The sequence below is a fragment of the Heterocephalus glaber genome, unplaced genomic scaffold (assembly GCF_053883595.1).
Source record: "Heterocephalus glaber isolate CG9 unplaced genomic scaffold, H.glaber_assembly_v1.0 deba00001531, whole genome shotgun sequence".
NCBI classification, from domain to species: domain Eukaryota; kingdom Metazoa; phylum Chordata; class Mammalia; order Rodentia; family Bathyergidae; genus Heterocephalus; species Heterocephalus glaber.
Window position 1 is genome coordinate 2,027,217 of NW_028258329.1, and position 22,595 is coordinate 2,049,811.

At 58.1% G+C, this 22,595-nt stretch overlaps 12 non-coding genes across 12 annotated transcripts; all 12 read right to left on the reverse strand.

Moving 5' to 3' along the window:
• Positions 1-480: 480 nt before the first annotated feature.
• LOC147824776 (small nucleolar RNA SNORD115) lies at positions 481-560 on the reverse strand. The gene has a single exon (XR_015441886.1). It is a non-coding gene; the product is annotated as a small nucleolar RNA SNORD115 (small nucleolar RNA).
• Positions 561-2,316: 1,756 nt separating this feature from the next.
• LOC147824777 (small nucleolar RNA SNORD115) lies at positions 2,317-2,397 on the reverse strand. Its single transcript, XR_015441845.1, has one exon. It is a non-coding gene; the product is annotated as a small nucleolar RNA SNORD115 (small nucleolar RNA).
• A 1,765-nt stretch (positions 2,398-4,162) lies between these two features.
• LOC147824778 (small nucleolar RNA SNORD115) lies at positions 4,163-4,242 on the reverse strand. Its single transcript, XR_015441901.1, has one exon. It is a non-coding gene; the product is annotated as a small nucleolar RNA SNORD115 (small nucleolar RNA).
• A 1,766-nt stretch (positions 4,243-6,008) lies between these two features.
• On the reverse strand, positions 6,009-6,088 carry LOC147824779 (small nucleolar RNA SNORD115). Its single transcript, XR_015441902.1, has one exon. It is a non-coding gene; the product is annotated as a small nucleolar RNA SNORD115 (small nucleolar RNA).
• Positions 6,089-7,855: 1,767 nt separating this feature from the next.
• LOC147824780 (small nucleolar RNA SNORD115) lies at positions 7,856-7,935 on the reverse strand. Its single transcript, XR_015441903.1, has one exon. It is a non-coding gene; the product is annotated as a small nucleolar RNA SNORD115 (small nucleolar RNA).
• Positions 7,936-9,702: 1,767 nt separating this feature from the next.
• Positions 9,703-9,782, reverse strand: LOC147824781 (small nucleolar RNA SNORD115). The gene has a single exon (XR_015441887.1). It is a non-coding gene; the product is annotated as a small nucleolar RNA SNORD115 (small nucleolar RNA).
• Positions 9,783-11,549: 1,767 nt separating this feature from the next.
• On the reverse strand, positions 11,550-11,629 carry LOC147824782 (small nucleolar RNA SNORD115). Its single transcript, XR_015441904.1, has one exon. It is a non-coding gene; the product is annotated as a small nucleolar RNA SNORD115 (small nucleolar RNA).
• A 1,767-nt stretch (positions 11,630-13,396) lies between these two features.
• LOC147824783 (small nucleolar RNA SNORD115) lies at positions 13,397-13,476 on the reverse strand. Its single transcript, XR_015441905.1, has one exon. It is a non-coding gene; the product is annotated as a small nucleolar RNA SNORD115 (small nucleolar RNA).
• Positions 13,477-15,243: 1,767 nt separating this feature from the next.
• Positions 15,244-15,323, reverse strand: LOC147824784 (small nucleolar RNA SNORD115). Its single transcript, XR_015441906.1, has one exon. It is a non-coding gene; the product is annotated as a small nucleolar RNA SNORD115 (small nucleolar RNA).
• A 1,767-nt stretch (positions 15,324-17,090) lies between these two features.
• On the reverse strand, positions 17,091-17,170 carry LOC147824785 (small nucleolar RNA SNORD115). The gene has a single exon (XR_015441908.1). It is a non-coding gene; the product is annotated as a small nucleolar RNA SNORD115 (small nucleolar RNA).
• A 1,767-nt stretch (positions 17,171-18,937) lies between these two features.
• LOC147824786 (small nucleolar RNA SNORD115) lies at positions 18,938-19,017 on the reverse strand. The gene has a single exon (XR_015441909.1). It is a non-coding gene; the product is annotated as a small nucleolar RNA SNORD115 (small nucleolar RNA).
• Positions 19,018-20,784: 1,767 nt separating this feature from the next.
• On the reverse strand, positions 20,785-20,864 carry LOC147824787 (small nucleolar RNA SNORD115). Its single transcript, XR_015441910.1, has one exon. It is a non-coding gene; the product is annotated as a small nucleolar RNA SNORD115 (small nucleolar RNA).
• Between the last annotated feature and the right edge of the window lie 1,731 nt (positions 20,865-22,595).

Sequence of the window (22,595 nt, forward strand, 5' to 3'; positions counted from 1 at the left end):
CACAGTGAAGATCCACTAACCAAACTGAAGACCAGGAAGGTGCTCTCAGGCACAGTTGAGCTTGATAACATTTGATGACCGGATGTCCTGACCTAAGCCCCTGTGACACAAGGACACTTAAGTCCACGGAGCAACAGGGAACCATCATGAGTGTGTGAGGCCCGCAATCCACTCACCTCTCAGCACAAAGGCCCCAACATCTTCTCCGCAGGGGCAGCCCACTGAAAGGCAAAAGCAGAGGAAAGTGACTGAGCAAGAGGGGCTCCTTGTCACCACGACAGGGGCAGATTGGGGGATGATTGTGAGTGGGGTATGCCAAAACCAGGAAAGGGTTACAGTAGGCCATGGAGGTGCGCCTACAACTGTGGGTCCACAGCATCTCCCCTGTGGGGCCACTTAGTGGGCTCCCAGCCACAGTTCAACTGTCCTGGACAGGATGGCTGGATGCCAATCTCCACTGACGCCACCCTCCCTTAGGCTGGGCCTCAGCGTAATCCTATTGAGCCTGTTTTTTAAGACATCACCTCTTTTCAGCCCCATTGCAGTGTCATCATTGACCCAGACTGAACACAACCTGGGAGAGACATGGCTCCGCCGGCAGCTGCCATGGCTTAGCACGATGGGATGCCAGAGCTTACTGTGCACAGCAGGTCTGGAGAGGATCAGAGAAGAGGGGCAGGCCAGCAGTGGGCAGAGTGCAGGCCAAGGGACAGCAGTCCCAGGACCTCCTTCTTGGGCAGCATCTCAGGGCTGAAATGGAAGGAGATCAGGGTCACAGTTCCCAAGGTATGCTGCCTAAGGGGAACAGCCTCACCCGCACCTCTGTGTGAAAGAGCAGCCAGAGCAAGGTCTGGAGGCCTGCAGTAAGCCCATATTAGGAATTGATTGCCCATGGCTCTACAGAGCCATAACATTGGAGGGAACCAAAGTTGCAGGAAAGGTGAATCCAGGAAGCCATGGTGAGTCACAGGAAAACATCCCAGCAGGCCTCCCTGCACCTTAGCTTTGGGCCTGTTTTGACAGTACTGGCCAGAGCCTGTGGAAGCAGGGTGAAGCCACCACCTCGGGGATGCTGACTCCCAGTCAGTGTCCTGTGTTTCCTGAAGACCTCACCCTGGCTCTACCCAGCTTTGAGCTGCATCTGCCCTCCCACGTATATTAACAAGAAAATTTCCTGGGGCACCGACAAGGGGCACTTTGTTCCCAAGTGTACCTGAAACCCTCATTATCTGGCCTGAGACACTGCCTTGCCAGTCCCTGGGGAAAATGGAGCTTCCCACTTGGGCTGGGTGGGCTCTCTGGCCGAACATCTGTTCAAACTTCCATGGTATCCGGGATTGAGCCCATCGCCTCCAGAACTACAGGACCAACTGAAAACTACGTATTTGTGAGGGGGAGCACTGTGGAAGTTGGCTGGTCTAGCAGGCGGGCACATCGTTGGGACAGGCACACTTCCTCTGAACCCCCAGAACACCACAGATTGATCTTGTACTTGGGATCCAAGGTTGGAGGTTTCCTGGTTGCAATTTCCAGATGGAGAGTGCCCCACTGAGCATGCCCAGACTCAAGGGCTATGGCAGTCCTCACTGCTTCAAGAGGTAGTGTTTTTCTGGAGGCCAAAGAACCTGCTTGCTGGCCCTAGGTCCCCGGGCTTTGATGCCCACACACTGACTGAGTTGAGCTCAAGAAGTCCCTCTGTAAGCCAGCAGTCCTGGTGGCCTGCTAAATTTCTCCATCTGTACCAGCATCTCTCTCTCTTACCCTGCAGAGCATCAGGGTGGGAATTTGTGTAGGAGGTGGGCATCGCCTTCCTGCAAGGGTCTCCCCACAGCAGGTGCACAGCGAAGATCCATTAACCAAACTGAGGACCAGGGAGTGCTCTCAGGCACAGTAAAGTTGAATATGCTGGGATGCCGAGGTGTCCTGACATACGTTCATGTGACACAAGGACACTTAAGCCCATGGGGCCCCATGGAGCCCATCATGTGTGCGGGAGGCCCGCAGGCCACTCACCTCTCAGCACAAAGGCCCAAACGTCTTCTATGCAGGGGCAGCCCACTGAATGGCAAAAGCAGAGGAAAGCGGCTGAGCAAGAGGGCCTTCTCGTCACCACGACAGGGTCAGATGGGGGGATGACTGTGAGTGGGGCACACTGAAATCAGGGAAGGGTCAGGATCAGCCCTGAAGGTGAGCCTAAAACTGTGGGTCCACAGCATCTCCCCTGCAGGGCTATAAGTGAGTTCCCAGTCCCAATATGATGGTCCTGGACAGGATGGCCTACTGCCATTCTCCTTTGGGGACACCCTCTCTTAGGCTGGGCCTCAGCATAATCCTATTGAGCCTGTTTTTTAAGACATAAACTCCTTTCAGCCCAAATGCAATGTCATCATCAAACCCGACAGAACACACCCTGGGAGAGACAAGGCTAGGCTGTCAGATGCCATGGTTTAGCAGGACGGGATGCAAGAGCTCACTGTGCACAGAAGGTCTGCAGAGGATCACAGAAGCGGGATGGGACAGCAGCGGGCAGACTGCGGCCCACGGGACAGCAGTCCCGGGACCTCCTTCTTGGGCAGCATCTCAGGGCTGAAATGGAGGGAGATCGTGGTCACAGTTCCCAAGGAATGCCGCTTAAGGGGCACAGCCTCACCCCCACCTCTGTGTGAAAGACCAGAAAGAGCAAGGGCTGGATGGCTGCAGCAAGCCCATATTAGGAGTGGATTGCCCATGGCTCTAGGGAGCCGTACAGTTGGAGGGAACCCGACTTGCGGGAAAGGACAAGCCAGGAAGCCATGGTGAGTCACAGGAAAACATCCCAGCAGGCCTCCCTGCCCCTTAGCTTTGGGCCTGTTTTGACAGTGCTCTCCACAGGCTCTGGAAGTGTGGTGAAGCCATGACATCTGGGATGCTGACTCCCAGCCAGTGTCCTGTGTTTCCTGAAGACCTCGCCCTGGCTCTGTCCATGTTTGAGCTGCATCTGCCCTCCCACGTGTCTTTCCAACAAATCTACCTGGGGCACAGACATAGGCCACCTGGTTCCCAAGGGTATCCTAAACCGTTCTCATCTGGCCTGGGATACTGCCTCCCTGGTCCCTCGGGAAAATGGGGCTTCCCACTTGTGCTGGTTGGGCTCTCTGGCCGAAAATCTGCTCAAACAGCCATGGGACCAGGGATTCAGCCCCTCGCCTCCAGAACTGCAGGGCCAACTGAAAACTAGTTATTTGTGAGAGGGAGCACTGTGGAAGTAGGCTGGTCTAACAGGCGGGCACACCGTTGGGACAGGTATGCTTTATCTGGACCCGCAGGACAGCCCAGATTGCTCTTGGACTCGGGATCCAACGCTGGAGGCTTCCTGGCCGCACGTTCCATATTCAGAGTGCCCCGCTGTACCTCCCATACTCAAGGGCTATGGCAGTCCTCACTGCTTCAAAGGTAGCATTTTCGTGGAGGCCAACAGGCCGGCCTGTCAGCCCATGTTCCCCGGGCTTTGAAGCCCCCACACTGACTGAGTTGAGCTCAAGAAGTCCCTCTGTCAGCCAGCAGTCCTGGCGGCCTGCTAACTGGCTCCATCCGTGAGGCCTCTCTCTCTCTCTCTCTCTCTCACTTACCCTGCAGAGCAGCAGGGCAGCAAGTTGGGAGAGAGCTGGGCATCAACATCCTGCAAGGGTTTCACCAGAGCAGTTTCACAGTGATGATCCACTACCCAAACCGAGGACCCGGGAGGTGCTCTCTGGCACCCTTGAGCCCGATATCCTGGGATGCCCGGGTGTTCTGACCGACGCCCCTGTGACACAAGGACACTTAAGTTCTTCCCGCACCAGGGAACCCATCATGTGTGTGGGAGGCCCGCAATCCACTCACCTCGCAGCCCAAAGACTCCAACTTCTCCGCAGGGGCAGCCCACTGAAAGGCAAAAGCAAAGGAAAGGGGCTGAGCAAGAGGGGCTCCTCGTCACCGTGACAGGAGCAGATTGGGGGATGATCGTGACTGGGGTGCACCGAAACCAGGGAAGGGTCTCGGTCGGGCCTGGAGGTGCGCCTACCACTGTGGCTCCACAGCATCTCCCCTGTGGGGCCACTTAGTGGGCTCCCAGCCACAGTTCGACTGTCCTGGACAGGATGGCCGGCTGCCAATCTCCTCTGGTGCCACCCTCCCTTAGGCTGGGCCTCAGCGTAATCCTATTGAGCCTGTTTTTGAAGACATCACCTCTTTTCAGCCCCATTGCAGTGTCATCATCGACCCAGACTGAACACAACCTGGGAGAGACAGGGCTCCGCCGGCAGCTGCCATGGCTTACCAGGACGGGATGCCAGAGATCACTGTGCACAGAAGTCTGCAGAGGATCACAGAAGCGGGGTGGGACAGCAGCGGGCAGACTGCGGCCCACGGGACAGCAGTCCCGGGACCTCCTTCTTGGGCAGCATCTCAGGGCTGAAATGGAGGGAGATCGTGGTCACAGTTCCCAAGGAATGCCGCTTAAGGGGCACAGCCTCACCCCCACCTCTGTGTGAAAGACCAGAAAGAGCAAGGGCTGGATGTCTGCAGCAAGCCCATATTAGGACTGGATTGCCCATGGCTCTAGGGAGCCGTACAGTTGAAGGGCACCCGAGTTGCGGGAAAGGACAAGCCAGGAAGCCATGGTGAGTCACAGGAAAACATCCCAGCAGGCCTCCCTGCACCTTAGCTTTGGGCCTGTTTTGACAGTGCTCTCCACAGGCTCTGGAAGTGTGGTGAAGCCATGACATCTGGGATGCTGACTCCCAGCCAGTGTCCTGTGTTTCCTGAAGACCTCGCCCTGGCTCTGTCCATGTTTGAGCTGCATCTGCCCACCCACGTGTCTTTCCAACAAATCTACCTGGGGCACAGACATAGGCCACCTGGTTCCCAAGGGTATCCTAAACCGTTCTCATCTGGCCTGGGATACTGCCTCCCTGGTCCCTCGGGAAAATGGGGCTTCCCACTTGTGCTGGTTGGGCTCTCTGGCCGAAAATCTGCTCAAACAGCCATGGGACCAGGGATTCAGCCCCTCGCCTCCAGAACTGCAGGGCCAACTGAAAACTAGTTATTTGTGAGAGGGAGCACTGTGGAAGTTGGCTGGTCTAACAGGCGGGCACACCGTTGGGACAGGTATGCTTTATCTGGACCCCCAGGACAGCCCAGATTGCTCTTGGACTCGGGATCCAACGCTGGAGGCTTCCTGGCCGCACGTTCCATATTCAGAGTGCCCCGCTGTACCTCCCATACTCAAGGGCTACGGCAGTCCTCACTGCTTCAAGGTAGCATTTTCCTGGAGGCCAACAGGCCGGCCTGTCAGCCCATGTTCCCCGGGCTTTGATGCCCCCACACTGACTGAGTTGAGCTCAAGAAGTCCCTCTGTCAGCCAGCAGTCCTGGCGGCCTGCTAACTGGCTCCATCCGTGAGGCCTCTCTTTCTCTCTCTCTCTCTCTCACTTACCCTGCAGAGCAGCAGGGCAGCAAGTTGGGAGAGAGGTGGGCATCAACATCCTGCAAGGGTTTCACCAGAGCAGTTTCACAGTGATGATCCACTACCCAAACCGAGGACCCGGGAGGTGCTCTCTGGCACCCTTGAGCCCGATATCCTGGGATGCCCGGGTGTTCTGACCGACGCCCCTGTGACACAAGGACACTTAAGTTCTTCCCGCACCAGGGAACCCATCATGTGTGTGGGAGGCCCGCAATCCACTCACCTCGCAGCCCAAAGACCCCAACTTCTCCGCAGGGGCAGCCCACTGAAAGGCAAAAGCAAAGGAAAGGGGCTGAGCAAGAGGGGCTCCTCGTCACCGTGACAGGAGCAGATTGGGGGATGATCGTGACTGGGGTGCACCGAAACCAGGGAAGGGTCTCGGTCGGGCCTGGAGGTGCGCCTACCACTGTGGCTCCACAGCATCTCCCCTGTGGGGCCACTTAGTGGGCTCCCAGCCACAGTTCGACTGTCCTGGACAGGATGGCCGGCTGCCAATCTCCTCTGGTGCCACCCTCCCTTAGGCTGGGCCTCAGCGTAATCCTATTGAGCCTGTTTTTGAAGACATCACCTCTTTTCAGCCCCATTGCAGTGTCATCATCGACCCAGACTGAACACAACCTGGGAGAGACAGGGCTCCGCCGGCAGCTGCCATGGCTTACCAGGACGGGATGCCAGAGATCACTGTGCACAGAAGGTCTGCAGAGGATCACAGAAGCGGGGTGGGACAGCAGCGGGCAGACTGCGGCCCACGGGACAGCAGTCCCGGGACCTCCTTCTTGGGCAGCATCTCAGGGCTGAAATGGAGGGAGATCGTGGTCACAGTTCCCAAGGAATGCCGCTTAAGGGGCACAGCCTCACCCCCACCTCTGTGTGAAAGACCAGAAAGAGCAAGGGCTGGATGTCTGCAGCAAGCCCATATTAGGACTGGATTGCCCATGGCTCTAGGGAGCCGTACAGTTGGAGGGAACCCGACTTGCGGGAAAGGACAAGCCAGGAAGCCATGGTGAGTCACAGGAAAACATCCCAGCAGGCCTCCCTGCACCTTAGCTTTGGGCCTGTTTTGACAGTGCTCTCCACAGGCTCTGGAAGTGTGGTGAAGCCATGACATCTGGGATGCTGACTCCCAGCCAGTGTCCTGTGTTTCCTGAAGACCTCGCCCTGGCTCTGTCCATGTTTGAGCTGCATCTGCCCTCCCACGTGTCTTTCCAACAAATCTACCTGGGGCACAGACATAGGCCACCTGGTTCCCAAGGGTATCCTAAACCGTTCTCATCTGGCCTGGGATACTGCCTCCCTGGTCCCTCGGGAAAATGGGGCTTCCCACTTGTGCTGGTTGGGCTCTCTGGCCGAAAATCTGCTCAAACAGCCATGGGACCAGGGATTCAGCCCCTCGCCTCCAGAACTGCAGGGCCAACTGAAAACTAGTTATTTGTGAGAGGGAGCACTGTGGAAGTTGGCTGGTCTAACAGGCGGGCACACCGTTGGGACAGGTATGCTTTATCTGGACCCCCAGGACAGCCCAGATTGCTCTTGGACTCGGGATCCAACGCTGGAGGCTTCCTGGCCGCACGTTCCATATTCAGAGTGCCCCGCTGTACCTCCCATACTCAAGGGCTACGGCAGTCCTCACTGCTTCAAGGTAGCATTTTCCTGGAGGCCAACAGGCCGGCCTGTCAGCCCATGTTCCCCGGGCTTTGATGCCCCCACACTGACTGAGTTGAGCTCAAGAAGTCCCTCTGTCAGCCAGCAGTCCTGGCGGCCTGCTAACTGGCTCCATCCGTGAGGCCTCTCTTTCTCTCTCTCTCTCTCTCACTTACCCTGCAGAGCAGCAGGGCAGCAAGTTGGGAGAGAGGTGGGCATCAACATCCTGCAAGGGTTTCACCAGAGCAGTTTCACAGTGATGATCCACTACCCAAACCGAGGACCCGGGAGGTGCTCTCTGGCACCCTTGAGCCCGATATCCTGGGATGCCCGGGTGTTCTGACCGACGCCCCTGTGACACAAGGACACTTAAGTTCTTCCCGCACCAGGGAACCCATCATGTGTGTGGGAGGCCCGCAATCCACTCACCTCGCAGCCCAAAGACCCCAACTTCTCCGCAGGGGCAGCCCACTGAAAGGCAAAAGCAAAGGAAAGGGGCTGAGCAAGAGGGGCTCCTCGTCACCGTGACAGGAGCAGATTGGGGGATGATCGTGACTGGGGTGCACCGAAACCAGGGAAGGGTCTCGGTCGGGCCTGGAGGTGCGCCTACCACTGTGGCTCCACAGCATCTCCCCTGTGGGGCCACTTAGTGGGCTCCCAGCCACAGTTCGACTGTCCTGGACAGGATGGCCGGCTGCCAATCTCCTCTGGTGCCACCCTCCCTTAGGCTGGGCCTCAGCGTAATCCTATTGAGCCTGTTTTTGAAGACATCACCTCTTTTCAGCCCCATTGCAGTGTCATCATCGACCCAGACTGAACACAACCTGGGAGAGACAGGGCTCCGCCGGCAGCTGCCATGGCTTACCAGGACGGGATGCCAGAGATCACTGTGCACAGAAGGTCTGCAGAGGATCACAGAAGCGGGGTGGGACAGCAGCGGGCAGACTGCGGCCCACGGGACAGCAGTCCCGGGACCTCCTTCTTGGGCAGCATCTCAGGGCTGAAATGGAGGGAGATCGTGGTCACAGTTCCCAAGGAATGCCGCTTAAGGGGCACAGCCTCACCCCCACCTCTGTGTGAAAGACCAGAAAGAGCAAGGGCTGGATGTCTGCAGCAAGCCCATATTAGGACTGGATTGCCCATGGCTCTAGGGAGCCGTACAGTTGGAGGGAACCCGACTTGCGGGAAAGGACAAGCCAGGAAGCCATGGTGAGTCACAGGAAAACATCCCAGCAGGCCTCCCTGCACCTTAGCTTTGGGCCTGTTTTGACAGTGCTCTCCACAGGCTCTGGAAGTGTGGTGAAGCCATGACATCTGGGATGCTGACTCCCAGCCAGTGTCCTGTGTTTCCTGAAGACCTCGCCCTGGCTCTGTCCATGTTTGAGCTGCATCTGCCCTCCCACGTGTCTTTCCAACAAATCTACCTGGGGCACAGACATAGGCCACCTGGTTCCCAAGGGTATCCTAAACCGTTCTCATCTGGCCTGGGATACTGCCTCCCTGGTCCCTCGGGAAAATGGGGCTTCCCACTTGTGCTGGTTGGGCTCTCTGGCCGAAAATCTGCTCAAACAGCCATGGGACCAGGGATTCAGCCCCTCGCCTCCAGAACTGCAGGGCCAACTGAAAACTAGTTATTTGTGAGAGGGAGCACTGTGGAAGTTGGCTGGTCTAACAGGCGGGCACACCGTTGGGACAGGTATGCTTTATCTGGACCCCCAGGACAGCCCAGATTGCTCTTGGACTCGGGATCCAACGCTGGAGGCTTCCTGGCCACACGTTCCATATTCAGAGTGCCCCGCTGTACCTCCCATACTCAAGGGCTACGGCAGTCCTCACTGCTTCAAGGTAGCATTTTCCTGGAGGCCAACAGGCCGGCCTGTCAGCCCATGTTCCCCGGGCTTTGATGCCCCCACACTGACTGAGTTGAGCTCAAGAAGTCCCTCTGTCAGCCAGCAGTCCTGGCGGCCTGCTAACTGGCTCCATCCGTGAGGCCTCTCTTTCTCTCTCTCTCTCTCTCACTTACCCTGCAGAGCAGCAGGGCAGCAAGTTGGGAGAGAGGTGGGCATCAACATCCTGCAAGGGTTTCACCAGAGCAGTTTCACAGTGATGATCCACTACCCAAACCGAGGACCCGGGAGGTGCTCTCTGGCACCCTTGAGCCCGATATCCTGGGATGCCCGGGTGTTCTGACCGACGCCCCTGTGACACAAGGACACTTAAGTTCTTCCCGCACCAGGGAACCCATCATGTGTGTGGGAGGCCCGCAATCCACTCACCTCGCAGCCCAAAGACCCCAACTTCTCCGCAGGGGCAGCCCACTGAAAGGCAAAAGCAAAGGAAAGGGGCTGAGCAAGAGGGGCTCCTCGTCACCGTGACAGGAGCAGATTGGGGGATGATCGTGACTGGGGTGCACCGAAACCAGGGAAGGGTCTCGGTCGGGCCTGGAGGTGCGCCTACCACTGTGGCTCCACAGCATCTCCCCTGTGGGGCCACTTAGTGGGCTCCCAGCCACAGTTCGACTGTCCTGGACAGGATGGCCGGCTGCCAATCTCCTCTGGTGCCACCCTCCCTTAGGCTGGGCCTCAGCGTAATCCTATTGAGCCTGTTTTTTAAGACATCACCTCTTTTCAGCCCCATTGCAGTGTCATCATCGACCCAGACTGAACACAACCTGGGAGAGACAGGGCTCCGCCGGCAGCTGCCATGGCTTACCAGGACGGGATGCCAGAGATCACTGTGCACAGAAGGTCTGCAGAGGATCACAGAAGCGGGGTGGGACAGCAGCGGGCAGACTGCGGCCCACGGGACAGCAGTCCCGGGACCTCCTTCTTGGGCAGCATCTCAGGGCTGAAATGGAGGGAGATCGTGGTCACAGTTCCCAAGGAATGCCGCTTAAGGGGCACAGCCTCACCCCCACCTCTGTGTGAAAGACCAGAAAGAGCAAGGGCTGGATGTCTGCAGCAAGCCCATATTAGGACTGGATTGCCCATGGCTCTAGGGAGCCGTACAGTTGGAGGGAACCCGACTTGCGGGAAAGGACAAGCCAGGAAGCCATGGTGAGTCACAGGAAAACATCCCAGCAGGCCTCCCTGCACCTTAGCTTTGGGCCTGTTTTGACAGTGCTCTCCACAGGCTCTGGAAGTGTGGTGAAGCCATGACATCTGGGATGCTGACTCCCAGCCAGTGTCCTGTGTTTCCTGAAGACCTCGCCCTGGCTCTGTCCATGTTTGAGCTGCATCTGCCCTCCCACGTGTCTTTCCAACAAATCTACCTGGGGCACAGACATAGGCCACCTGGTTCCCAAGGGTATCCTAAACCGTTCTCATCTGGCCTGGGATACTGCCTCCCTGGTCCCTCGGGAAAATGGGGCTTCCCACTTGTGCTGGTTGGGCTCTCTGGCCGAAAATCTGCTCAAACAGCCATGGGACCAGGGATTCAGCCCCTCGCCTCCAGAACTGCAGGGCCAACTGAAAACTAGTTATTTGTGAGAGGGAGCACTGTGGAAGTTGGCTGGTCTAACAGGCGGGCACACCGTTGGGACAGGTATGCTTTATCTGGACCCCCAGGACAGCCCAGATTGCTCTTGGACTCGGGATCCAACGCTGGAGGCTTCCTGGCCGCACGTTCCATATTCAGAGTGCCCCGCTGTACCTCCCATACTCAAGGGCTACGGCAGTCCTCACTGCTTCAAGGTAGCATTTTCCTGGAGGCCAACAGGCCGGCCTGTCAGCCCATGTTCCCCGGGCTTTGATGCCCCCACACTGACTGAGTTGAGCTCAAGAAGTCCCTCTGTCAGCCAGCAGTCCTGGCGGCCTGCTAACTGGCTCCATCCGTGAGGCCTCTCTTTCTCTCTCTCTCTCTCTCACTTACCCTGCAGAGCAGCAGGGCAGCAAGTTGGGAGAGAGGTGGGCATCAACATCCTGCAAGGGTTTCACCAGAGCAGTTTCACAGTGATGATCCACTACCCAAACCGAGGACCCGGGAGGTGCTCTCTGGCACCCTTGAGCCCGATATCCTGGGATGCCCGGGTGTTCTGACCGACGCCCCTGTGACACAAGGACACTTAAGTTCTTCCCGCACCAGGGAACCCATCATGTGTGTGGGAGGCCCGCAATCCACTCACCTCGCAGCCCAAAGACCCCAACTTCTCCGCAGGGGCAGCCCACTGAAAGGCAAAAGCAAAGGAAAGGGGCTGAGCAAGAGGGGCTCCTCGTCACCGTGACAGGAGCAGATTGGGGGATGATCGTGACTGGGGTGCACCGAAACCAGGGAAGGGTCTCGGTCGGGCCTGGAGGTGCGCCTACCACTGTGGCTCCACAGCATCTCCCCTGTGGGGCCACTTAGTGGGCTCCCAGCCACAGTTCGACTGTCCTGGACAGGATGGCCGGCTGCCAATCTCCTCTGGTGCCACCCTCCCTTAGGCTGGGCCTCAGCGTAATCCTATTGAGCCTGTTTTTGAAGACATCACCTCTTTTCAGCCCCATTGCAGTGTCATCATCGACCCAGACTGAACACAACCTGGGAGAGACAGGGCTCCGCCGGCAGCTGCCATGGCTTACCAGGACGGGATGCCAGAGATCACTGTGCACAGAAGGTCTGCAGAGGATCACAGAAGCGGGGTGGGACAGCAGCGGGCAGACTGCGGCCCACGGGACAGCAGTCCCGGGACCTCCTTCTTGGGCAGCATCTCAGGGCTGAAATGGAGGGAGATCGTGGTCACAGTTCCCAAGGAATGCCGCTTAAGGGGCACAGCCTCACCCCCACCTCTGTGTGAAAGACCAGAAAGAGCAAGGGCTGGATGTCTGCAGCAAGCCCATATTAGGACTGGATTGCCCATGGCTCTAGGGAGCCGTACAGTTGGAGGGAACCCGACTTGCGGGAAAGGACAAGCCAGGAAGCCATGGTGAGTCACAGGAAAACATCCCAGCAGGCCTCCCTGCACCTTAGCTTTGGGCCTGTTTTGACAGTGCTCTCCACAGGCTCTGGAAGTGTGGTGAAGCCATGACATCTGGGATGCTGACTCCCAGCCAGTGTCCTGTGTTTCCTGAAGACCTCGCCCTGGCTCTGTCCATGTTTGAGCTGCATCTGCCCTCCCACGTGTCTTTCCAACAAATCTACCTGGGGCACAGACATAGGCCACCTGGTTCCCAAGGGTATCCTAAACCGTTCTCATCTGGCCTGGGATACTGCCTCCCTGGTCCCTCGGGAAAATGGGGCTTCCCACTTGTGCTGGTTGGGCTCTCTGGCCGAAAATCTGCTCAAACAGCCATGGGACCAGGGATTCAGCCCCTCGCCTCCAGAACTGCAGGGCCAACTGAAAACTAGTTATTTGTGAGAGGGAGCACTGTGGAAGTTGGCTGGTCTAACAGGCGGGCACACCGTTGGGACAGGTATGCTTTATCTGGACCCCCAGGACAGCCCAGATTGCTCTTGGACTCGGGATCCAACGCTGGAGGCTTCCTGGCCGCACGTTCCATATTCAGAGTGCCCCGCTGTACCTCCCATACTCAAGGGCTACGGCAGTCCTCACTGCTTCAAGGTAGCATTTTCCTGGAGGCCAACAGGCCGGCCTGTCAGCCCATGTTCCCCGGGCTTTGATGCCCCCACACTGACTGAGTTGAGCTCAAGAAGTCCCTCTGTCAGCCAGCAGTCCTGGCGGCCTGCTAACTGGCTCCATCCGTGAGGCCTCTCTTTCTCTCTCTCTCTCTCTCACTTACCCTGCAGAGCAGCAGGGCAGCAAGTTGGGAGAGAGGTGGGCATCAACATCCTGCAAGGGTTTCACCAGAGCAGTTTCACAGTGATGATCCACTACCCAAACCGAGGACCCGGGAGGTGCTCTCTGGCACCCTTGAGCCCGATATCCTGGGATGCCCGGGTGTTCTGACCGACGCCCCTGTGACACAAGGACACTTAAGTTCTTCCCGCACCAGGGAACCCATCATGTGTGTGGGAGGCCCGCAATCCACTCACCTCGCAGCCCAAAGACCCCAACTTCTCCGCAGGGGCAGCCCACTGAAAGGCAAAAGCAAAGGAAAGGGGCTGAGCAAGAGGGGCTCCTCGTCACCGTGACAGGAGCAGATTGGGGGATGATCGTGACTGGGGTGCACCGAAACCAGGGAAGGGTCTCGGTCGGGCCTGGAGGTGCGCCTACCACTGTGGCTCCACAGCATCTCCCCTGTGGGGCCACTTAGTGGGCTCCCAGCCACAGTTCGACTGTCCTGGACAGGATGGCCGGCTGCCAATCTCCTCTGGTGCCACCCTCCCTTAGGCTGGGCCTCAGCGTAATCCTATTGAGCCTGTTTTTGAAGACATCACCTCTTTTCAGCCCCATTGCAGTGTCATCATCGACCCAGACTGAACACAACCTGGGAGAGACAGGGCTCCGCCGGCAGCTGCCATGGCTTACCAGGACGGGATGCCAGAGATCACTGTGCACAGAAGGTCTGCAGAGGATCACAGAAGCGGGGTGGGACAGCAGCGGGCAGACTGCGGCCCACGGGACAGCAGTCCCGGGACCTCCTTCTTGGGCAGCATCTCAGGGCTGAAATGGAGGGAGATCGTGGTCACAGTTCCCAAGGAATGCCGCTTAAGGGGCACAGCCTCACCCCCACCTCTGTGTGAAAGACCAGAAAGAGCAAGGGCTGGATGTCTGCAGCAAGCCCATATTAGGACTGGATTGCCCATGGCTCTAGGGAGCCGTACAGTTGGAGGGAACCCGACTTGCGGGAAAGGACAAGCCAGGAAGCCATGGTGAGTCACAGGAAAACATCCCAGCAGGCCTCCCTGCACCTTAGCTTTGGGCCTGTTTTGACAGTGCTCTCCACAGGCTCTGGAAGTGTGGTGAAGCCATGACATCTGGGATGCTGACTCCCAGCCAGTGTCCTGTGTTTCCTGAAGACCTCGCCCTGGCTCTGTCCATGTTTGAGCTGCATCTGCCCTCCCACGTGTCTTTCCAACAAATCTACCTGGGGCACAGACATAGGCCACCTGGTTCCCAAGGGTATCCTAAACCGTTCTCATCTGGCCTGGGATACTGCCTCCCTGGTCCCTCGGGAAAATGGGGCTTCCCACTTGTGCTGGTTGGGCTCTCTGGCCGAAAATCTGCTCAAACAGCCATGGGACCAGGGATTCAGCCCCTCGCCTCCAGAACTGCAGGGCCAACTGAAAACTAGTTATTTGTGAGAGGGAGCACTGTGGAAGTTGGCTGGTCTAACAGGCGGGCACACCGTTGGGACAGGTATGCTTTATCTGGACCCCCAGGACAGCCCAGATTGCTCTTGGACTCGGGATCCAACGCTGGAGGCTTCCTGGCCGCACGTTCCATATTCAGAGTGCCCCGCTGTACCTCCCATACTCAAGGGCTACGGCAGTCCTCACTGCTTCAAGGTAGCATTTTCCTGGAGGCCAACAGGCCGGCCTGTCAGCCCATGTTCCCCGGGCTTTGATGCCCCCACACTGACTGAGTTGAGCTCAAGAAGTCCCTCTGTCAGCCAGCAGTCCTGGCGGCCTGCTAACTGGCTCCATCCGTGAGGCCTCTCTTTCTCTCTCTCTCTCTCTCACTTACCCTGCAGAGCAGCAGGGCAGCAAGTTGGGAGAGAGGTGGGCATCAACATCCTGCAAGGGTTTCACCAGAGCAGTTTCACAGTGATGATCCACTACCCAAACCGAGGACCCGGGAGGTGCTCTCTGGCACCCTTGAGCCCGATATCCTGGGATGCCCGGGTGTTCTGACCGACGCCCCTGTGACACAAGGACACTTAAGTTCTTCCCGCACCAGGGAACCCATCATGTGTGTGGGAGGCCCGCAATCCACTCACCTCGCAGCCCAAAGACCCCAACTTCTCCGCAGGGGCAGCCCACTGAAAGGCAAAAGCAAAGGAAAGGGGCTGAGCAAGAGGGGCTCCTCGTCACCGTGACAGGAGCAGATTGGGGGATGATCGTGACTGGGGTGCACCGAAACCAGGGAAGGGTCTCGGTCGGGCCTGGAGGTGCGCCTACCACTGTGGCTCCACAGCATCTCCCCTGTGGGGCCACTTAGTGGGCTCCCAGCCACAGTTCGACTGTCCTGGACAGGATGGCCGGCTGCCAATCTCCTCTGGTGCCACCCTCCCTTAGGCTGGGCCTCAGCGTAATCCTATTGAGCCTGTTTTTGAAGACATCACCTCTTTTCAGCCCCATTGCAGTGTCATCATCGACCCAGACTGAACACAACCTGGGAGAGACAGGGCTCCGCCGGCAGCTGCCATGGCTTACCAGGACGGGATGCCAGAGATCACTGTGCACAGAAGGTCTGCAGAGGATCACAGAAGCGGGGTGGGACAGCAGCGGGCAGACTGCGGCCCACGGGACAGCAGTCCCGGGACCTCCTTCTTGGGCAGCATCTCAGGGCTGAAATGGAGGGAGATCGTGGTCACAGTTCCCAAGGAATGCCGCTTAAGGGGCACAGCCTCACCCCCACCTCTGTGTGAAAGACCAGAAAGAGCAAGGGCTGGATGTCTGCAGCAAGCCCATATTAGGACTGGATTGCCCATGGCTCTAGGGAGCCGTACAGTTGGAGGGAACCCGACTTGCGGGAAAGGACAAGCCAGGAAGCCATGGTGAGTCACAGGAAAACATCCCAGCAGGCCTCCCTGCACCTTAGCTTTGGGCCTGTTTTGACAGTGCTCTCCACAGGCTCTGGAAGTGTGGTGAAGCCATGACATCTGGGATGCTGACTCCCAGCCAGTGTCCTGTGTTTCCTGAAGACCTCGCCCTGGCTCTGTCCATGTTTGAGCTGCATCTGCCCTCCCACGTGTCTTTCCAACAAATCTACCTGGGGCACAGACATAGGCCACCTGGTTCCCAAGGGTATCCTAAACCGTTCTCATCTGGCCTGGGATACTGCCTCCCTGGTCCCTCGGGAAAATGGGGCTTCCCACTTGTGCTGGTTGGGCTCTCTGGCCGAAAATCTGCTCAAACAGCCATGGGACCAGGGATTCAGCCCCTCGCCTCCAGAACTGCAGGGCCAACTGAAAACTAGTTATTTGTGAGAGGGAGCACTGTGGAAGTTGGCTGGTCTAACAGGCGGGCACACCGTTGGGACAGGTATGCTTTATCTGGACCCCCAGGACAGCCCAGATTGCTCTTGGACTCGGGATCCAACGCTGGAGGCTTCCTGGCCGCACGTTCCATATTCAGAGTGCCCCGCTGTACCTCCCATACTCAAGGGCTACGGCAGTCCTCACTGCTTCAAGGTAGCATTTTCCTGGAGGCCAACAGGCCGGCCTGTCAGCCCATGTTCCCCGGGCTTTGATGCCCCCACACTGACTGAGTTGAGCTCAAGAAGTCCCTCTGTCAGCCAGCAGTCCTGGCGGCCTGCTAACTGGCTCCATCCGTGAGGCCTCTCTTTCTCTCTCTCTCTCTCTCACTTACCCTGCAGAGCAGCAGGGCAGCAAGTTGGGAGAGAGGTGGGCATCAACATCCTGCAAGGGTTTCACCAGAGCAGTTTCACAGTGATGATCCACTACCCAAACCGAGGACCCGGGAGGTGCTCTCTGGCACCCTTGAGCCCGATATCCTGGGATGCCCGGGTGTTCTGACCGACGCCCCTGTGACACAAGGACACTTAAGTTCTTCCCGCACCAGGGAACCCATCATGTGTGTGGGAGGCCCGCAATCCACTCACCTCGCAGCCCAAAGACCCCAACTTCTCCGCAGGGGCAGCCCACTGAAAGGCAAAAGCAAAGGAAAGGGGCTGAGCAAGAGGGGCTCCTCGTCACCGTGACAGGAGCAGATTGGGGGATGATCGTGACTGGGGTGCACCGAAACCAGGGAAGGGTCTCGGTCGGGCCTGGAGGTGCGCCTACCACTGTGGCTCCACAGCATCTCCCCTGTGGGGCCACTTAGTGGGCTCCCAGCCACAGTTCGACTGTCCTGGACAGGATGGCCGGCTGCCAATCTCCTCTGGTGCCACCCTCCCTTAGGCTGGGCCTCAGCGTAATCCTATTGAGCCTGTTTTTGAAGACATCACCTCTTTTCAGCCCCATTGCAGTGTCATCATCGACCCAGACTGAACACAACCTGGGAGAGACAGGGCTCCGCCGGCAGCTGCCATGGCTTACCAGGACGGGATGCCAGAGATCACTGTGCACAGAAGGTCTGCAGAGGATCACAGAAGCGGGGTGGGACAGCAGCGGGCAGACTGCGGCCCACGGGACAGCAGTCCCGGGACCTCCTTCTTGGGCAGCATCTCAGGGCTGAAATGGAGGGAGATCGTGGTCACAGTTCCCAAGGAATGCCGCTTAAGGGGCACAGCCTCACCCCCACCTCTGTGTGAAAGACCAGAAAGAGCAAGGGCTGGATGTCTGCAGCAAGCCCATATTAGGACTGGATTGCCCATGGCTCTAGGGAGCCGTACAGTTGGAGGGAACCCGACTTGCGGGAAAGGACAAGCCAGGAAGCCATGGTGAGTCACAGGAAAACATCCCAGCAGGCCTCCCTGCACCTTAGCTTTGGGCCTGTTTTGACAGTGCTCTCCACAGGCTCTGGAAGTGTGGTGAAGCCATGACATCTGGGATGCTGACTCCCAGCCAGTGTCCTGTGTTTCCTGAAGACCTCGCCCTGGCTCTGTCCATGTTTGAGCTGCATCTGCCCTCCCACGTGTCTTTCCAACAAATCTACCTGGGGCACAGACATAGGCCACCTGGTTCCCAAGGGTATCCTAAACCGTTCTCATCTGGCCTGGGATACTGCCTCCCTGGTCCCTCGGGAAAATGGGGCTTCCCACTTGTGCTGGTTGGGCTCTCTGGCCGAAAATCTGCTCAAACAGCCATGGGACCAGGGATTCAGCCCCTCGCCTCCAGAACTGCAGGGCCAACTGAAAACTAGTTATTTGTGAGAGGGAGCACTGTGGAAGTTGGCTGGTCTAACAGGCGGGCACACCGTTGGGACAGGTATGCTTTATCTGGACCCCCAGGACAGCCCAGATTGCTCTTGGACTCGGGATCCAACGCTGGAGGCTTCCTGGCCGCACGTTCCATATTCAGAGTGCCCCGCTGTACCTCCCATACTCAAGGGCTACGGCAGTCCTCACTGCTTCAAGGTAGCATTTTCCTGGAGGCCAACAGGCCGGCCTGTCAGCCCATGTTCCCCGGGCTTTGATGCCCCCACACTGACTGAGTTGAGCTCAAGAAGTCCCTCTGTCAGCCAGCAGTCCTGGCGGCCTGCTAACTGGCTCCATCCGTGAGGCCTCTCTTTCTCTCTCTCTCTCTCTCACTTACCCTGCAGAGCAGCAGGGCAGCAAGTTGGGAGAGAGGTGGGCATCAACATCCTGCAAGGGTTTCACCAGAGCAGTTTCACAGTGATGATCCACTACCCAAACCGAGGACCCGGGAGGTGCTCTCTGGCACCCTTGAGCCCGATATCCTGGGATGCCCGGGTGTTCTGACCGACGCCCCTGTGACACAAGGACACTTAAGTTCTTCCCGCACCAGGGAACCCATCATGTGTGTGGGAGGCCCGCAATCCACTCACCTCGCAGCCCAAAGACCCCAACTTCTCCGCAGGGGCAGCCCACTGAAAGGCAAAAGCAAAGGAAAGGGGCTGAGCAAGAGGGGCTCCTCGTCACCGTGACAGGAGCAGATTGGGGGATGATCGTGACTGGGGTGCACCGAAACCAGGGAAGGGTCTCGGTCGGGCCTGGAGGTGCGCCTACCACTGTGGCTCCACAGCATCTCCCCTGTGGGGCCACTTAGTGGGCTCCCAGCCACAGTTCGACTGTCCTGGACAGGATGGCCGGCTGCCAATCTCCTCTGGTGCCACCCTCCCTTAGGCTGGGCCTCAGCGTAATCCTATTGAGCCTGTTTTTGAAGACATCACCTCTTTTCAGCCCCATTGCAGTGTCATCATCGACCCAGACTGAACACAACCTGGGAGAGACAGGGCTCCGCCGGCAGCTGCCATGGCTTACCAGGACGGGATGCCAGAGATCACTGTGCACAGAAGGTCTGCAGAGGATCACAGAAGCGGGGTGGGACAGCAGCGGGCAGACTGCGGCCCACGGGACAGCAGTCCCGGGACCTCCTTCTTGGGCAGCATCTCAGGGCTGAAATGGAGGGAGATCGTGGTCACAGTTCCCAAGGAATGCCGCTTAAGGGGCACAGCCTCACCCCCACCTCTGTGTGAAAGACCAGAAAGAGCAAGGGCTGGATGTCTGCAGCAAGCCCATATTAGGACTGGATTGCCCATGGCTCTAGGGAGCCGTACAGTTGGAGGGAACCCGACTTGCGGGAAAGGACAAGCCAGGAAGCCATGGTGAGTCACAGGAAAACATCCCAGCAGGCCTCCCTGCACCTTAGCTTTGGGCCTGTTTTGACAGTGCTCTCCACAGGCTCTGGAAGTGTGGTGAAGCCATGACATCTGGGATGCTGACTCCCAGCCAGTGTCCTGTGTTTCCTGAAGACCTCGCCCTGGCTCTGTCCATGTTTGAGCTGCATCTGCCCTCCCACGTGTCTTTCCAACAAATCTACCTGGGGCACAGACATAGGCCACCTGGTTCCCAAGGGTATCCTAAACCGTTCTCATCTGGCCTGGGATACTGCCTCCCTGGTCCCTCGGGAAAATGGGGCTTCCCACTTGTGCTGGTTGGGCTCTCTGGCCGAAAATCTGCTCAAACAGCCATGGGACCAGGGATTCAGCCCCTCGCCTCCAGAACTGCAGGGCCAACTGAAAACTAGTTATTTGTGAGAGGGAGCACTGTGGAAGTTGGCTGGTCTAACAGGCGGGCACACCGTTGGGACAGGTATGCTTTATCTGGACCCCCAGGACAGCCCAGATTGCTCTTGGACTCGGGATCCAACGCTGGAGGCTTCCTGGCCGCACGTTCCATATTCAGAGTGCCCCGCTGTACCTCCCATACTCAAGGGCTACGGCAGTCCTCACTGCTTCAAGGTAGCATTTTCCTGGAGGCCAACAGGCCGGCCTGTCAGCCCATGTTCCCCGGGCTTTGATGCCCCCACACTGACTGAGTTGAGCTCAAGAAGTCCCTCTGTCAGCCAGCAGTCCTGGCGGCCTGCTAACTGGCTCCATCCGTGAGGCCTCTCTTTCTCTCTCTCTCTCTCTCACTTACCCTGCAGAGCAGCAGGGCAGCAAGTTGGGAGAGAGGTGGGCATCAACATCCTGCAAGGGTTTCACCAGAGCAGTTTCACAGTGATGATCCACTACCCAAACCGAGGACCCGGGAGGTGCTCTCTGGCACCCTTGAGCCCGATATCCTGGGATGCCCGGGTGTTCTGACCGACGCCCCTGTGACACAAGGACACTTAAGTTCTTCCCGCACCAGGGAACCCATCATGTGTGTGGGAGGCCCGCAATCCACTCACCTCGCAGCCCAAAGACCCCAACTTCTCCGCAGGGGCAGCCCACTGAAAGGCAAAAGCAAAGGAAAGGGGCTGAGCAAGAGGGGCTCCTCGTCACCGTGACAGGAGCAGATTGGGGGATGATCGTGACTGGGGTGCACCGAAACCAGGGAAGGGTCTCGGTCGGGCCTGGAGGTGCGCCTACCACTGTGGCTCCACAGCATCTCCCCTGTGGGGCCACTTAGTGGGCTCCCAGCCACAGTTCGACTGTCCTGGACAGGATGGCCGGCTGCCAATCTCCTCTGGTGCCACCCTCCCTTAGGCTGGGCCTCAGCGTAATCCTATTGAGCCTGTTTTTGAAGACATCACCTCTTTTCAGCCCCATTGCAGTGTCATCATCGACCCAGACTGAACACAACCTGGGAGAGACAGGGCTCCGCCGGCAGCTGCCATGGCTTACCAGGACGGGATGCCAGAGATCACTGTGCACAGAAGGTCTGCAGAGGATCACAGAAGCGGGGTGGGACAGCAGCGGGCAGACTGCGGCCCACGGGACAGCAGTCCCGGGACCTCCTTCTTGGGCAGCATCTCAGGGCTGAAATGGAGGGAGATCGTGGTCACAGTTCCCAAGGAATGCCGCTTAAGGGGCACAGCCTCACCCCCACCTCTGTGTGAAAGACCAGAAAGAGCAAGGGCTGGATGTCTGCAGCAAGCCCATATTAGGACTGGATTGCCCATGGCTCTAGGGAGCCGTACAGTTGGAGGGAACCCGACTTGCGGGAAAGGACAAGCCAGGAAGCCATGGTGAGTCACAGGAAAACATCCCAGCAGGCCTCCCTGCACCTTAGCTTTGGGCCTGTTTTGACAGTGCTCTCCACAGGCTCTGGAAGTGTGGTGAAGCCATGACATCTGGGATGCTGACTCCCAGCCAGTGTCCTGTGTTTCCTGAAGACCTCGCCCTGGCTCTGTCCATGTTTGAGCTGCATCTGCCCTCCCACGTGTCTTTCCAACAAATCTACCTGGGGCACAGACATAGGCCACCTGGTTCCCAAGGGTATCCTAAACCGTTCTCATCTGGCCTGGGATACTGCCTCCCTGGTCCCTCGGGAAAATGGGGCTTCCCACTTGTGCTGGTTGGGCTCTCTGGCCGAAAATCTGCTCAAACAGCCATGGGACCAGGGATTCAGCCCCTCGCCTCCAGAACTGCAGGGCCAACTGAAAACTAGTTATTTGTGAGAGGGAGCACTGTGGAAGTTGGCTGGTCTAACAGGCGGGCACACCGTTGGGACAGGTATGCTTTATCTGGACCCCCAGGACAGCCCAGATTGCTCTTGGACTCGGGATCCAACGCTGGAGGCTTCCTGGCCGCACGTTCCATATTCAGAGTGCCCCGCTGTACCTCCCATACTCAAGGGCTACGGCAGTCCTCACTGCTTCAAGGTAGCATTTTCCTGGAGGCCAACAGGCCGGCCTGTCAGCCCATGTTCCCCGGGCTTTGATGCCCCCACACTGACTGAGTTGAGCTCAAGAAGTCCCTCTGTCAGCCAGCAGTCCTGGCGGCCTGCTAACTGGCTCCATCCGTGAGGCCTCTCTTTCTCTCTCTCTCTCTCTCACTTACCCTGCAGAGCAGCAGGGCAGCAAGTTGGGAGAGAGGTGGGCATCAACATCCTGCAAGGGTTTCACCAGAGCAGTTTCACAGTGATGATCCACTACCCAAACCGAGGACCCGGGAGGTGCTCTCTGGCACCCTTGAGCCCGATATCCTGGGATGCCCGGGTGTTCTGACCGACGCCCCTGTGACACAAGGACACTTAAGTTCTTCCCGCACCAGGGAACCCATCATGTGTGTGGGAGGCCCGCAATCCACTCACCTCGCAGCCCAAAGACCCCAACTTCTCCGCAGGGGCAGCCCACTGAAAGGCAAAAGCAAAGGAAAGGGGCTGAGCAAGAGGGGCTCCTCGTCACCGTGACAGGAGCAGATTGGGGGATGATCGTGACTGGGGTGCACCGAAACCAGGGAAGGGTCTCGGTCGGGCCTGGAGGTGCGCCTACCACTGTGGCTCCACAGCATCTCCCCTGTGGGGCCACTTAGTGGGCTCCCAGCCACAGTTCGACTGTCCTGGACAGGATGGCCGG